Genomic DNA, 15,436 nt, shown 5'->3' with positions numbered 1-15,436 from the left:
AGGTGTTGCCCAGAATGTGACCCTGGGCCTAATCCAGATTTGTGACCACCAGGGTGCATGTCTCTGCGCTGGTGGAGGGTGCAGGTGAACACAGTGACGGGTATTCTTCAAATGGATCCTCATCCTCCTCCTCTGAGGTAGCTTGGGGACGGGGGCTTATGTTGGATGTGCTGGTCTGTCTTGACCTCCTGCTGGCTGTAAGAGATAAAAGATAGATTTAGTACATGAACAATAAATATATAAATAAATAAAAATATATAAAAATAACGACAATAATAAAATAATTAAAATAAATACCTAAAACATATACCTGTGCAATTAAGTAACGTATAACTTTTAGTTGTAGGTGGCACTAGCGTTTAATAAGCACAGTAAATTGTAGAACAAAAACAGAATTACCTGGAAAAACTCAGCAGGTCTGGCAGCATCGGTGGAGAAGAAATCAGTTAACGTTTCGAGTCTTCATGACCCTTTCGCAGTAGCTTTTAGCTTTTTGTTTTTATCACAGTAAATTGTAGTATACATAGGAATTATTCTAAGCTAATTAAGAAAGTAAATACAGTAAATTAACTAAATAACATAAAAGACAGGTGTTATGTTGCAGCTGTGGAATGTGTAGTCTTCTGGACGTCATGGCAATCCAGGGCAAACACACCTGCAGAAAGTGTAAGCAGCTAGAGGAATTCCGGATCAGAATTATTGATTCGGAAGCCGAACTATAGACACTGAGCAACATAAGGGAGGGGGAGAAATACCAGGAGGGTGTGACCATGAATGAGGCAGGTAAAGGGACTGCACAGACAGTTTTGGAGGAGCCTCAGGCTTTGCAATTGTCAAACAGGCACAAGGTGCTTGCTACCTGTGTGGACGAAAGCAAGGTCTGCAGACTGGATGAGCAGACTGGCCATGACACCATGGTACAGGAAGCCGTTCAAGTGGGTAGATAATAAGAAATGGTGGATGAAATGAACAAATATTTTGCTTCTGTTTTCATTATAGAAGATGCAAAAAAAAAAAATTCCAGTAATAGTTGTAAATCAGGAGGTGTAAGGGAGAGAGGAACTTGGTGCAATTACAATCATTAGGGAAGCGGTACTGGGCAAACTGATGGAGCTGCGGGCTGACGAGTCTCTAGGTACAAATGGACTTCATCCTCAGGTCTTAAAAGAGGTGGCTAATGAGGTAGTAGATGCATTGGTGTTAATTTTGCAAAATTCGCTAGATTCTGGAAAGGTTCCATCAAACTGGAAAGTAGCAAATATAACCCCTCTATTCAAGAAGGTGGGGAGGGAGAAAACAGGAAACTATAGGCCAGTTAGCTTGACATCTGTTGTGGGGAAGGTGTTAGAATCGATCATTAAGGAGGTTATAGTTGGGCACTTAGAAAAACTCAAGGCAATTGGGAAGAGTCAGCATGGTTTTGTGAAAGGGAAATCATGTTTAACCAATTTATTGGAGTTCTTTGAAGGAGTAACATGCGCTGTCCATAAAGGGGACTCTATAGACGTACTGTGCTTGGATTTCCAGAAGGTATTTGATAAGGTGCCATATCAAAGGTTATTGCAGAAAATAAAAGCTCATGGTGTAGGGTATAACATATAGCAGGGATAGAAAATTGGCCGCCTGGCAGAAAACAGAGAGTATGCATAAATGGGTCTTTTTCTGATTGGCAGGATGTGACAAGTAGAGTACCACAGGGGTCTGTACTGGGGCCTCAACTTTTTACAATTTATATCAATGACTTAGATGACTTAAATGAGGGGAGCGAAGGCATGTTATCTAAATTTGCAGATGACACAAAGATAGGTAGGAAAGTGGATTGTGAAGAGGACATAATGAGGTTGCAGACAGATGTAGATAGGTTGAACGAGCGGGCAAAAATCTGGCAAGAAGTATAATGTGGGAAAATATGAAGTTGTTCACTTTGGCAGGAAAAATAAAAAAGCAGAGTATTACTCTTTATTACATAAAGGATGTTTCCTCTTGTGGGTGAGTCCAGAACTAACGGGCACTGTTTTAAAATTAGGGGTTGCCCTTTTGGGACAGAGATGAGCAGAAATATTTTCTCTCAGAGGATTGTGCGACTTTGGAACTCTCTGCCTCGGAAGGTGGTGGATGCAGGGTCATTGAATATTTTTAAGGCAGAGGTAGATAGGTTCTTGTTAGGCAAGGGAATCAAAGGTTATCGGGGGTAGATGGGAATGTGGAATTTGATACACAAACAGATCAGCCAGGATCTTATTGAATGGCGAAGCAGGCTTGAGGGGCTGAATGGCTTACTCATGCTCCTATTTTGTATGTATGTGTGTAGGTTAAATACAACATTGCATGCCACTCACTGTGAATCAGAACGTGAGCAACTCCTGGAGGGCTCAGCCATACTGGTTTGTGGGAAAGGCTGATCTCACCTTCACCACAGCAGCAAACTCTGTCCACCCTGAGTGGCTTGCTATGCCATTTCAGAGGGCATTTAAGAGTCAACCACATTGCTGTGGGGCTGAAGTCACATGTAAGCCAGCCCAGGTAAGGACGGCAGATTTCCTTCTCTACAGGGCATTAGTGAACCAGATGAGTTTTTACGACAATTGACAAGTCTGGGATCTCTTCCTCTTGTTGTGGGCAAGCACCCCCCTTGGGGCCATTTCAGGAACTTCTGGCCACACAGCTGGGCTGCAGAGAGTAATGCGTGTGTTTGGGTGACATTTAAATATGGCACCAGGAACTTCAACCCCATGAGGTGACGGTGGGCGGACGAATCAGTGCCCGCCGTGCTATGTGATTCATCGAGCAGCTCGCCTATACATAATTAATGAGGTTTCAAGTGCAAGATCGGACATGAGAACCCAACCCACCAATCAGCAGGAAGCTCGCCACTGATCGCCAGTCTCCAGAGCGGAAAATTCCCTCTGTTTTTGACTGAGGGAAGAATATTGGCCAAGAGATCCTTGAACTGCGCCAGAACAGCCAAAGGTTGTCTTCGTTTAACATATCACTCAAAAGAAAGGAGGTGGAACTGTGGGAATGTGGCACACAAGCACTAAAAGTCATGAGAACTAACCTACCATTCTGTTTCTGCTTACCTCGTGCCTGCCATCATTTTAGAAGGGGCATCCAAGGGTCCATCAGATTACCCATTCTGATGTAGGGATCATTCCATGTGCCAAGCTTGCACTGGTCTGGCCAAATGAACCAATTTTAAGCTATTGGATCGTATCCACTGATGTTCTTGACTCCATTCTGTTCTACATACGGTACCTATGCAGTAATACGGAGACACATATCAGTTAAAACACATGCATAATAATAATTCATAATTCAGATTAAAAACTGCAAGCTTTGTTTATTATTGTTCTCTCTCATGTCCTGTTATATTTGTCTCCAAAAGGCTGTTTAAGATTTTGGAAAAAAAAATCCAAAACTTCAATTATTCCTTTTGTGTCACATATTCCTGGAATACTTATAAGCTTCTTCATTTTAAAAAAAATTTACAATACAAACTCATGAACATGCATAATATATGAACATGTAGTTGAGCTTCTAAAACCATCTCAACCTTCAAGGGAGAATTGAGTTGCCTTTCCTCTGCACTGTCAAACTTCTATCATTGACACATGATGCCTCTCAAAGCACGCAATCTTTTATTTTCATTCTTGGGATATGGGCATTGCCAGCATTTATTGCCCATCCCTCAATGACTTTGAGAAAGTGATGATGGGTTGCCTTCTTGAGCACTGCACTCCTAGTGGTGATCTGCTTCACTCCTCATTGTTTCCAGAAGTGGGGCATGTATATATTGGATCCAATAACACAATCTATCAAATAAAAAACAGGCAGAGCTCCAGTCAACAATAATTCATTTTACAGGCTGCTATATTTCATTTGCATAAAGGTTTTGTCTGCTATGTTTGGACCTTAGAGGTTGAATATGCTGAATAATTATGAGCATGCTGCAAATGACGCACCATTAGAAGAAGCATTCCAATGCTGGTGAGGCCAAGGATTAATTGATTCACAGAATCGAGACATCGCAGGCAAGGTGAGAATTTATTGCCCATGGTGAATTGGAAAGATGGTGCTGAGCTGCCTTCTTGAATCGCTGCAGCCTGTGTGGTGAAGGTTCAACTGCTGTTAGATCAGAAGTTCAAGAGCTTTGATGGAGGATGAAGGAATAGTGATACTTGTCCAAGTCAGGATATTGTGTAACTTGGAGTGGAAATTGGAGGTGCTCATGTTCCCAAGTGTCGGCTGATCCTGCCCTTTTCAGTGCTCGATCACAGATTTTAGAGGTGCTGTCGAAGAAGCCCTGGGAAGTTGCTGCATCTTGGAGATGGTGCACACTGCAGCCATGCTGCGCTGGTGGTGGAGGAAATGAGTCTTTGGTGAGTGGTGGTGAATGGGTGCCAACTGAGTGACTGCTTTTGCCCTGGATGCTGTCGCCCTTTTGAGTATTGTTGGAGCTGCAATTATCCAGACAAATGGTGAGTATTCCATCACACATCTGACTTATGCCTCATGGGTAATGGAAAGGCTTTGGGGAAGTCTGCACAATACCCAACCTCTCTGCTGCTCTTGTAGCCACAATATTTATTTGGCTGGTCCAATAAAGTTTCTGGTTGGTGACCACCAGGATATTTATGTTGGAGGATTTGATGATGGTAATGCCATTGAGTGTCAAAGAAAGGCGGTTACACTCTCTTATTGGAGATGGTCATTGCCATCACCCCTTAACCATCTAAATTCCAGGAATACAACACTAATATGCATAATCTCTCTTCATAATTTAAGTCTTAGAGAGTCAATTGTGAACAGCACCACTTCTGACCTTATGATGGAGGGTCATCAATGATTGCTTTGGTGCTGCTTCATGCTCTCATCTGGACCTGGAAAAATTTATTGATTTTGCTTCCAATTTCCACCCCTTCATTATTTTCACATGGTCCATCTCTGACACTTCCCTTCCCTTCCTTGACCTCTCTGTCTCAATTTCTGGTGGTTGACAGGGGCCTCAACCGTGTCCGGCCCGTCTCCCGCGCATCCGCCCTCACACCTTCCTCTCCCTCCCAGAACCATGATAGGGTCCCCCTTGTCCTCACTCATCACCCCAGCAGCCTCCGCATTCAAAGGATCAGCCTCCACCATTTCCGCCAACTCCAACATGATGCCACCACCAAACACATTTTCCCTTCACCCCCCGGCGGCATTCCGCAGGGATCGTTCCCTCCGGGACACCCTGGTCCACTCCTCCGTCACCCCCTACACCTCAACCCCCTCCCACGGCACCTTCCCATGCAACCGCAGAAGGTGTAACACATGCCCCTTTACTTCCCCTCTCCTCACCGTCCAAGGGCCGAAACACTCCTTTCAAGTGAAGCAGCATTTCACTTGCACTTCCCTCAATTTAGTCTACTGCGTTCGCTGCTCCCAATGCGGTTTCCTCTACATTGGAGAGACCAAGCGCAGACTGGGTGACCGCTTTGCGGAACACCTTCGGTCTGTCTGCAAGAATGACCCAGACCTCCCTGTCACTTGCCATTTCAACACTCCACCCTGCTCTCATGCCCATATGTCCATCCTTGGCCTGCTGCATTGTTCCAGTGAAGCTCAACACAAACTGGAGGAACAGCACCTCATCTTCCGACTAGGCACTTTATAGCCTTCCGGACTGAATATTGAGTTCAACAATTTTAAATCATGAACTCTCTCCTCCATCCCCACCCCCTTTCCGATCCCCCGTTTTTCAAAATATTTATATAGAATTTTCTTTTCCCAACTATTTCCATTATTTTTAAATGTATTTCCATCCATTGTTTTATCTCTGCCTTTTAGCCTATTTCGATCCTTTCCCCCCACCCCACCCCTACTAGTGCTATCTGTACCTTTATTATCACATTCCTTAGATAATATCACCAGCTTCAACACCTCTTTGTCCTTTTGTCTATGACATCTTTTGGTTATCTCCACCTATCACTGGCCCTCTACCCAGCTCTACATGTCCCACCCGACCTTAAACCAGCTTATATTTCACCTCTTCTGTATTTTTCCTTTGTTCTGTTGAAGAGTCATATGGACTCGAAATGTTAACTGTGTTCCTCTCCGCAGATGCTGTCAGACCAGCTGAGTTTTTCCAGGTATTTTTGTTTTTGTTATGGAAGAGCACTGATTCATCAGCTGTGGGAGATGGTAATCAGCAGGAGATAACCTCATCAACTTTTGATTTATGCCATGAGACTTCATGGGGTCCAACCTGAATGTTGAGGATCACATCTGGGAATATTATTATTCAAGCCCTTTGAATTACTAATCTAGTCACAAAACTTCTTGTAGGGTGGGAGGAGGTTACAGAAATCGGGAGGGGCAAAGCATGGAGAAATTTGAACAAAAGGATAAGAATTTTAAAAACAAGGTCTTGTGGGACCTGGATTCAAAGCAGATGAGCAAGTACAGGGGTGATCATGTGTTAACAGGCCTATCCAGTAGAAATGTTTCATCTCATCTCTACCTCATGGATTAAAGAATTATTGTTGTTGAGATGATTAGTTTTCCAAGTTCTTGTCTAGTTATCGTACAATGCGAGTTTGAACTTCAAGCAAATTCAGAGCTTTTAATAATTAACATCTAATCTGACTTGGATGTAGCTACTGGCATGTTCATTAATGGGAAAAGCAAAATCCTCTTCACTATTAGAAAAAGGGCCACACATTCTTCATTTGAAAGGTCATCATTGAGAAACTAATTGTGTAAAAGAACTAATGAGAGCAGATTCCGTTCATAAACTCGCCTTTTTTGCATTGCTGTCCATGAGTCATTTATACCACAAATCTCTAAACCACACATCCCTGCTGGCTCTTTGACACCTGAAGCAATCTTTGGTGCCTATGCAGAATGGGCCAGCAAATGGGTTGACAGTTCTCATTACACATGGCAAACAGAGGAAATCATTGACATGATCTCTTCACCCAGGTGTCGGAGATGAAGTGGGAGAAGGTGCTGGCTAGGGTTCTCTCTTATTGATCTTGCCTTTATTTATCCTGTGTGTGAAGGTGTAATTGATATATAAAAAACCAGAAAGGTTTCCATTTAATGGAACTTAATTAGCATGTAGATGTCAACCCAACTAATGTCAAAACTAGGAGCCAGATGTGAAGTAAATTCAGGCAGTGATAACATCAGACAGACAGTATGGTCTGTATGTGTAATAATGTCTGACACCTTCTTGTTTGTTTGCACCACCAACGACTAAAGCTTTCCTGTGCAACATGTCCTGGGATCTCCTGCTGGGCTTCGATCAGCAGGCGGAGCAGAGCTTGACCTGATGCAGTTTGATGGCTCCTGAAGTGAGGATGCAGGCAGTCTCCTTCCTCCTGCTTCTCCAGACTTGATGCTAACGATCCCCCTGAGGATGCTGGCCTGTTCCTGAGCGTTTGGTTATGCTGAGAGCTCTCGGCAAAAGCAGCTCCTCTCTAAACTTAACAGCGGTGAACAAAGGGAAAAGAAATACAAACTAGAAATCAGTTGGGTTTATGTCTGGTGGATTACTGGAGACAAAGACAAATTAGCACACAAAAAACAAAGGTTTTGGAATCTTGTTCAAATTCAGCAAAGATAATGATTTAGGACAGGGGGTATTAATGATATAGGGCAAGGGGTATCGCTGGGGATAATGATATGGGACAGGGGGTATCACTGGGGATAATGCTATAGGGCAGGGGGTATTACTGGGGGTATTAATATAGGGCAAGGGGTATTAACAGGGATAATGATATAGGGCAGGGGATGTTACTGGGGATAATGACATAGGGTAGGGGGTATTACCAGGGATAACGATATAGTGCAGGGGGTATTACCAGGGATAATGATGTAGGGCAGGGGTTATTATTGGGGGTACTGATCAAGGACAGGGGGTATTACTGGGGGTAATGATATAGGAAAGGGGAAACCTTTGATCTCTAAAGCCTACGTCATCTGGTAGGGTGCATGGATTTTGAACTTGTACCACGAAAATATTTAACTCAAAATGTTGAACACAGTCATGTGAAATATCTTTTGGTATTTTAACAGAATGTTAGTCTGTTTAGAGGCAAATAATGAAATAATGAATAAGCGGCTTTTCATTCACTGCTTGGACACTCTAACACAAATCTTCCCAGATAAAGGATTGATTGACATAGAAATTTGGTCATGCAGTGCCCGTTTTCACATGCTAACTCTGCCCCTAAGCCTCTAATGTGGCGGAGAGAGCTGCCCTTTGAATGTCTCTTCCAAACCACTTCTCCTTATTGCCTCACGCCCCATATTCAATAACCTCCCAAAGCTTGTCCCTTGATCCAGCTGCCTTTTTAAATTGCTTTGCTCCCTGCTAAGTCCATCCTTCTCAGGTGTCATCCTTGACTCAGTAGCACTCTCACCTCTGAGCCAAAAGTTGTGGCTTTTAGTCCCATACCAGAGACTTGAGCTCATAATCTGGGGTGACGCACCAGTGCAGTACTGTGGGAATGCTCAGTAAAACCAGGACTCTGTCTGCCCTCTCAGGTGGACTATATAAAGAGCAGGGAAGTTCTCCCCACTACCCTGGCCAATATATCTCCCTGAAGCAACATCAGCATAACTAAATTATCTGCTCATTATCACATTGCTGTGTGTGGGATCCTGCTGTGCACAGATTGATTGCTATGTTTCCTACATTGCAACAATGATTACCCACCCAGTGTTCTGGAGTATTTCATTGGTTGCAAAGTGCTTTGGGCATCCTAAAGTCATCAAAGACAATGTATAAATGCAAGTCTTTCTTTGCTTCTCAGGTCATGCTCTGAGGGGGATTTAGATGATCTTTCCATCATTGTGAACATACACAAAGAGAAGGGGTCAAAAATCAGCAGGAGTGACTTGCTGCTGCTGCCTGGTGCTGAGACTATTTCATTTTCACACAGTCAAGCCTGAGGGTCGGAGCCACATTTACTAAAGGCCAAAACTATAGGAAACGGCAGGGAAAGGTGTAAATTCTAGGGAACTTTTTGACAGAAATTGTGCAGATATAAAGAGGGGGAAGTACCTTTCAGAACAGTTACTCATTCAGTCAGATCCCACAGAGACAATTAATTGATTGTATCCAGTGTAGCCGTAAAAACAGAACACTGTATACCAACTCCCAGCACCGAACGTTAAGAGGACCAGACCTTGAGAATCACACATCTTTCTAGCTTGACCATTTGCCCCAGGCGATATCTGGGAGCCTGCATATCTATAAATGCATCTATAACTGTGGCTGTGTATGTCTGATTGTGATCTGGCTGTAAGCTAATATGTATACCTACATTTCTTCCACTGAATCTGCGAATTTGTGTGTGTTTCTCTGTGTGTGCATTTGTCCCGATGTGTGTGTGTGTTAGTGTGTGTGTGTGTGTGTGTGTGTGTGTACTTAAGTGTGTGTGTATCACTATACAAAAACAAAATACTGTGGGCGCTTAAAATCTAAAATAAAATCAGAAAAATGCTGGAAATAGTCAGCAGGTCTGGTAGCATCTGTGGAAAGAGAAACAGAGTTAAGTGGCAAAATTCTACAATCTAGGGGAGGATGGCAGTCCCTTCTGTTCAAGCGTTAGATCAGGTGTTGGGTACTGGGGACATATAGGTATTGTATTAAATTTATAGCTTAACTAGTTAAACTACTTAATATAACTACAGATAACTGTTGAGTGATATTTCTAAACTTCTAATTAGTTAAAGAAAATACAATAAAGATGGCAGGGCAGTAATGTGTGGCAGCTGTATGGACAGGTGAACAGCAGTGTGATCCATGGCAACCACATCTGCATTAAGTGTCTGCAGCCCATGGAACTTTGGCTCAGAGTTGATGAACTAGTGTCTGAGCTTTGGACACTGCGATGTATCAGGGAGGGGCAAAAGTATCTGAACAGTTTAGGTGGTTTCAATAGGAGGCAGTCACATCTCTTAGGCTAGTTATGTCAGATTTGGGCCATGGTCAGGGACAGGAGCGTGTGACTGTGAATGAGGTATGCATGAGGATCCAGAAGGTAGAAATGGAGGAGCCTCAGCCCCTGCAATTATCCATCAGTTTTAAAGTTCTTGCAGTTTGTGCAGATGGGAGCAGGGACTGTAGGGAGGGTGACCATGGCACTGTGGTGCTGGGGGCCATTCAAGTGGAGGGAGTAAAAAGAATGTAGTTGTAGGAGGGGGCAGCATAGTTAGGGCAATAGATACTGTTGTCTGCAGTCTAGAGAGGGTTGTGTTGCCTGCTCGATGCCAGGGTTAAGGACATCTGAAGAGAAACCCTTGCACCATTTTCCTTACTGTCTGTAATCAGTATAGTTTTGGAGAGGAAGATGCATGTGTTTCTTAGCCCCTGGAGTGGTCAATTTAAATAACAGCTGCAAGCTTTCAATGGGTTTAAAGAAAGAGGGTTATTTATTCACACATTCACCCCGAAAGTCTAAATGTTACATCACTCATACGCAGACACACACGAGAAAGATAGTTCAAGAGAATAGTGTACTTTTACAACTTGAAACAAAAGAATAGTTCATGTGTTTGGATTGTCCTAGGAAAAACAGGCCCGGTGAAGGCAACATTTTCACTATGAACAGGTAGTTTAGGTGGTTTCAATAACTATAGTCGTATATCAAGGATTATTGTAGGATTCCCTTGAAGAGATGGATGTTCAGCATGTCGTGGTCAGTCACTTGTAGTTTCTTCTTACCAGGAGATCAAGTTTCTTTACAGATAGGTTTGGAATAGGAATCAGCCTGGGAGACATTTTATGTAACAGTCTCCAGGTTTAAAAACACATGGGTCTACTGCCTTTTCTGCTGCTGATATCTTATAAACTGGTGGTCTGTGTAGACTGGCTAGTTTCCCTCTGGTTCTTGGAGTAATAAAGGACATGGTATCAGAAGCTAGTTTTGGTCACATGATTGCAATTTCAGTGTCTTTCATTGTTCACATAATGGGTTGGAGCCAAGGTGATTAATACACAATGGGAGACATTTGATAACCCATCAACAAACCACTGGAAGATCTTATTTGATATTTCATCCTCACGGCCCTGACACATCTGGCATTGTTTGTTAGATCTCTTCCATTGAGCTGGTAAGGATGATCCCTTTGCACTTGAGAAACCTATTTGCATTTGAGAACTTTCCAGAGGTATTTTCAGACATGAGTTAATCCTTTGTGCAGAAATTGAAAAAGTCACCTCACCATTGGTAGCCATCTTGTATCTGTCCATTTTCAAATAAAAGACAGTTCTATAAAATTATATGCTGGGTGCACATTTAAAGTTATGAATAGGACATGCCTTCACTGGGCATGACATGTGCATTGGAGGCAGTACAGTGAAGGTTAACTAGATTGGTCACTGGGATGAGTGGGTTTTCCTATGATGAGAGGCTGAGTAAATTGGGTCTATATTCTCTGAAGTTTAGAAGAATGAGAGGTGATCTTACTGAAACATGAAGGGACTTGACAGGGTAAATACTAATGTTATTTCCACTAGCTGGGAAATCCAAAACAAGGGACACAGTTTCAGGATAAGGGGCCAATCATTTAGCACTGAGATGAGGAGACATTACTTCACTCAAAAGATTGTGAATCTTCAGAATTCTCTGTCCCAGAGGAATGTGGATGTGCCATCATCGAATAGATTTATGGCTGAGATAGACAGATTTTTGGTCTTTCATGGAATCAAGGGATATGGGGAGCAGGCGGGATATTAGAGTTGAAGCCCAAGATCAGCCATGATCGTATTGAATGGTGGAGCAGCCTTGACGGGCCATATGGTCTACTCCTGCTCCTATTTCTTATGTTCTTAAGTTAGTTATACATTGACTTGCCTTTTGCAAATCAATGCTGACTCTCCTTGATTATCCCATGCCTTTCCAAATGAAAGTCAATTTTGTACCTGATATTGGTTTTCAATAATGTCCCCATCATCAATGTTAGGTTGTGTGGCCTGTGCTTTCCTCTGTATCCCTCCCCTTTCCTTGAACAGTGGTATAAAATTAGCAACCCTCCAGTCCTTCAGCGCTACTTCTGTATCTAAAAAGCATTAAATTATTATGCCCCTGCCATTTCTATCTTTGCTTCTTTCAGCAAACTGGATCATGTTTTATCCGGACAGGTGATTTACTAACTTTCAGTAAAGCTAATCTCTTTAGTACCTTTTCTTCATCAATCATTATCCTGTCCATAACTTCCCCCTCCTCTTTTAGTGTAACCTTCACATTATCTACTTGCTTTGTGAAGACAGATGCAAAGCACTAGTTTAACACTTCTGTCATAAGAATATAGAAGTTAGGAGCAGCAGTGGGCCATTCAGCCCTCCAAGCCTGTACCACCATTCAAGAAGATCATGGTTGATCTGGTCATGTCTCCTGCCCCTCCATGAAGATTTCACTTTGGGTTCTTAACAGGTCCAATCTTTTCCCAAGCAAACCTCTTACACTTTACACATTTATAAAATATTTTAGTGCTCAATTTAATGTTATCTTCTAATCTTCTCCTATATGCTCTCGTTGCAGTTGTTTGTATCCATATATGTGTATCTATACATCCTCTCTTTGCCTCCTGTAGCTTCCATAATCTTCCTGAATTTTGCTCCTGATGTATTTTAAAAGCCTCCATTTTCTGTTTTATTGGAACCTTTATTTCCCATCTCATCCAGAGCACATTAGCTTTGGATGCTCTACCTTTTACTTCAAAGGAATATGCCTAATTTAACCTGAACTATCTCTTCACTGAAAGCCTTCCATTGCTCCATTACTGTTACACCCTGTGATCACCTTTTCCAATCTACCAGTGCTATGTTCCTTCTTAAATGACTGAAATTAGTTCTTCCACAGTTGAACATTTTTATCTTCTATATTTTCTCATCTTTTTCCATAATTGCCTCAAACCTAATTATATTGTGATCACTGTTCATTTGATAATCTCCAACAGTAACACATTCCATTTGCCCTACGTCACTTCCCAGAACCAGATCCAAGCCTGCTCCCTTCCTTGTTTGATTGGAGACTTATTAGAAACAGAAAGTTTACAACACAGAAGGGTGCCATTTGACACATTATGTCTATGCTGTCCAATATAAGATAACCAGCCAAATCCTACTTTCCAGCTCTTAGTCTGCAGCTCTGTTGGGATAGAATATAAGAGCAGGGAGGTTATGTTAGGACTGTATAAACTACTAGTTAGACCACAGCTAGAGTACTGTGTACAGTTCCGGTCTCTGCATTATTGGAAGGATGTGATTACTCTAGAGGGGGTACAGAGAAGATTTGTAAGGATGTTGCCAGGAATGGAAAATTTTAGCTATAAGGAAAGATTGGATAAGGTGGGATTGTTTTTTGGGGCATAGGAGGCTGAGAGGAGATTTCATCAATTCCGATGAAAGACCAGAGACCTGAAACATTAACTCTGTTTCTCTCTCCACATATGCTGCCAGACCAGCCAAGTATTTCCAGAATTTTCTGTTTTTATTGCAGAATTCCAGCATCCACAGCACTTTGCTCTTGATTAATCTGTGCCTTTCCAAATGAACCTTTATACCATCCCTCAGAACTTTTGCCAATAATTTACCCACCACATAATTTGGGAGACTGGCTTTTAAATACTCAGCCTATCACTTCCTCCCATTTCGAACAACTGTACAATGTTAGGAGTCCTCCAGCAACGCACATCTAGTCAGGGTTGGATAATGATGGTCACAGCCTTTATTATTTCCTCTCTTGTCTTTCTTAGGAGTCTGTGAGATAGTTCATCTGGGCCTGGTTATTTATCCATTTTCAAAGATGCTATGTTTGTATCATCCAATATTTCACACTCCTCCTCCTCAACTACAATGTCTGCATTGCTTTCCTCTTTTCTGAAGACAGACACAAAGCACTCATTGAGAACCACAGCCACATCTTCAGCTTTCACTCACAGGTTTCCTATTTCACTTCTAATTGACCATGTCCTTTCCTTAGTTAGCGTCTTGCTCTTTATGTATTTATGAAACATTTTCCTTAAGTTTACTTGCTTATATTTTTGCATGTCCTACATTTGCTTTCCTAATTTCAATTTCAATCTTATCTTTGTACTTTCTACACTCTGCTAGGCATTGAGCTCTCGATATCTGACATAAGCTTCCCTTTTGTTAGCTTATCCAATTCCATATGCTCTTTGGCATCCAGGGGGTCTAGATTTGGGAGTTTGACTTTTTTTCTTAATGGGAACATATTTGTTCTCAATTTCCTCCTTCAATACCTCTCATATTTCTCTCTCTCACTAATTTACCTTCAGTTTGCTATTTCCAGTCCATTTTTGCCAATTTACATCTTGGTTTAGGAAAATTGACTTTTCTCCAATTTAATTATTTTACTCCTGCTCTATCCTTGTCCTTTTCCATAACTACTCTAAATCTAACTGAATTATGAGCACTCCCAATGATACTCTTCCACCTATCCAGCTTCATTTCCTCAAATTAAATCCAGAACTGCCCCCTTTCATGTTGGATTTGCTATGTAGCAGCTAGAGAAGTTCTCCCGAATGCATTTTAAGAATTCTACAACCCCCACCACCCCATATTTTTTACACTGATTTTATCCAGTTACTACCAGGGGAGCTGAAATCCCCTACTATTACCGTCCTATTGTTTCTGCACTTCTCAGTGATCTGCCTACATATCTCTCCCTCTGAACATTTGGGAGTCCGCACAACTGTGTGATTGTCCTTTTTTTCCCCTCAGTTCAACCCATATCGCCTCCTTTGATGATAAATTGAGCATATAATCTCTCCTCGTGGCTGTTGTTGTTTCATTAACCAATATTCTGAACCCTTAATTTTATCCTCTTCTCTCTTCTGTGGGAAAAGCCCATCATGAAGAGTTCAGGACTGCTGTTCCCGCCATTCCTTAAGGCATGTTTCAGCAATAGATATTACATCAAACTTCCAAGTGGAAATTTCCAAGCTGGAAATCTGCAATAAAAGCAGAAAATGCCGGAAATACTCGGCTGGTCTGGCAGCATCTGTGGAGAAAGAAACAGAGTTAACATATCAGGTCTCTGGTCTTTCATCGGAATTGATTAAATCTCCTCTCAGCCTCCTTGGCTCAAAAAAAACAATCCCAAACTTCCAAGTGTCTATCCATGCCCTCCACTCACCTGCCTTATTCACTAGACTCCGTATACACTGTTAATCACTGAAGAGCTCCTTTGTTGTCTATTTTCTGGTCTTTGTCTTTGCCGTCTTCCCCACTTGTTTAGTAATTTTTTGCCTTTCCATTTCCAGTTTTGCTTCTCTCCCTCCTGAACCTGTGTTCAGGTCCCCATCCCCCTGCCAAATTATATTGATCAAAAAAGTTCTCCTGTACACATATCAGATTTTTTTCTCCTTACCTGCCCTTTGCACTATGTTTTCCTCTGTCTATATAATGAGAATTAATCTT

Source organism: Cetorhinus maximus, chromosome 2, assembly GCF_964194155.1.
Source record: "Cetorhinus maximus chromosome 2, sCetMax3.hap1.1, whole genome shotgun sequence".
Taxonomy (NCBI): Eukaryota; Metazoa; Chordata; class Chondrichthyes; order Lamniformes; family Cetorhinidae; genus Cetorhinus; species Cetorhinus maximus.
This window is presented reverse-complemented; position numbering follows the sequence as displayed.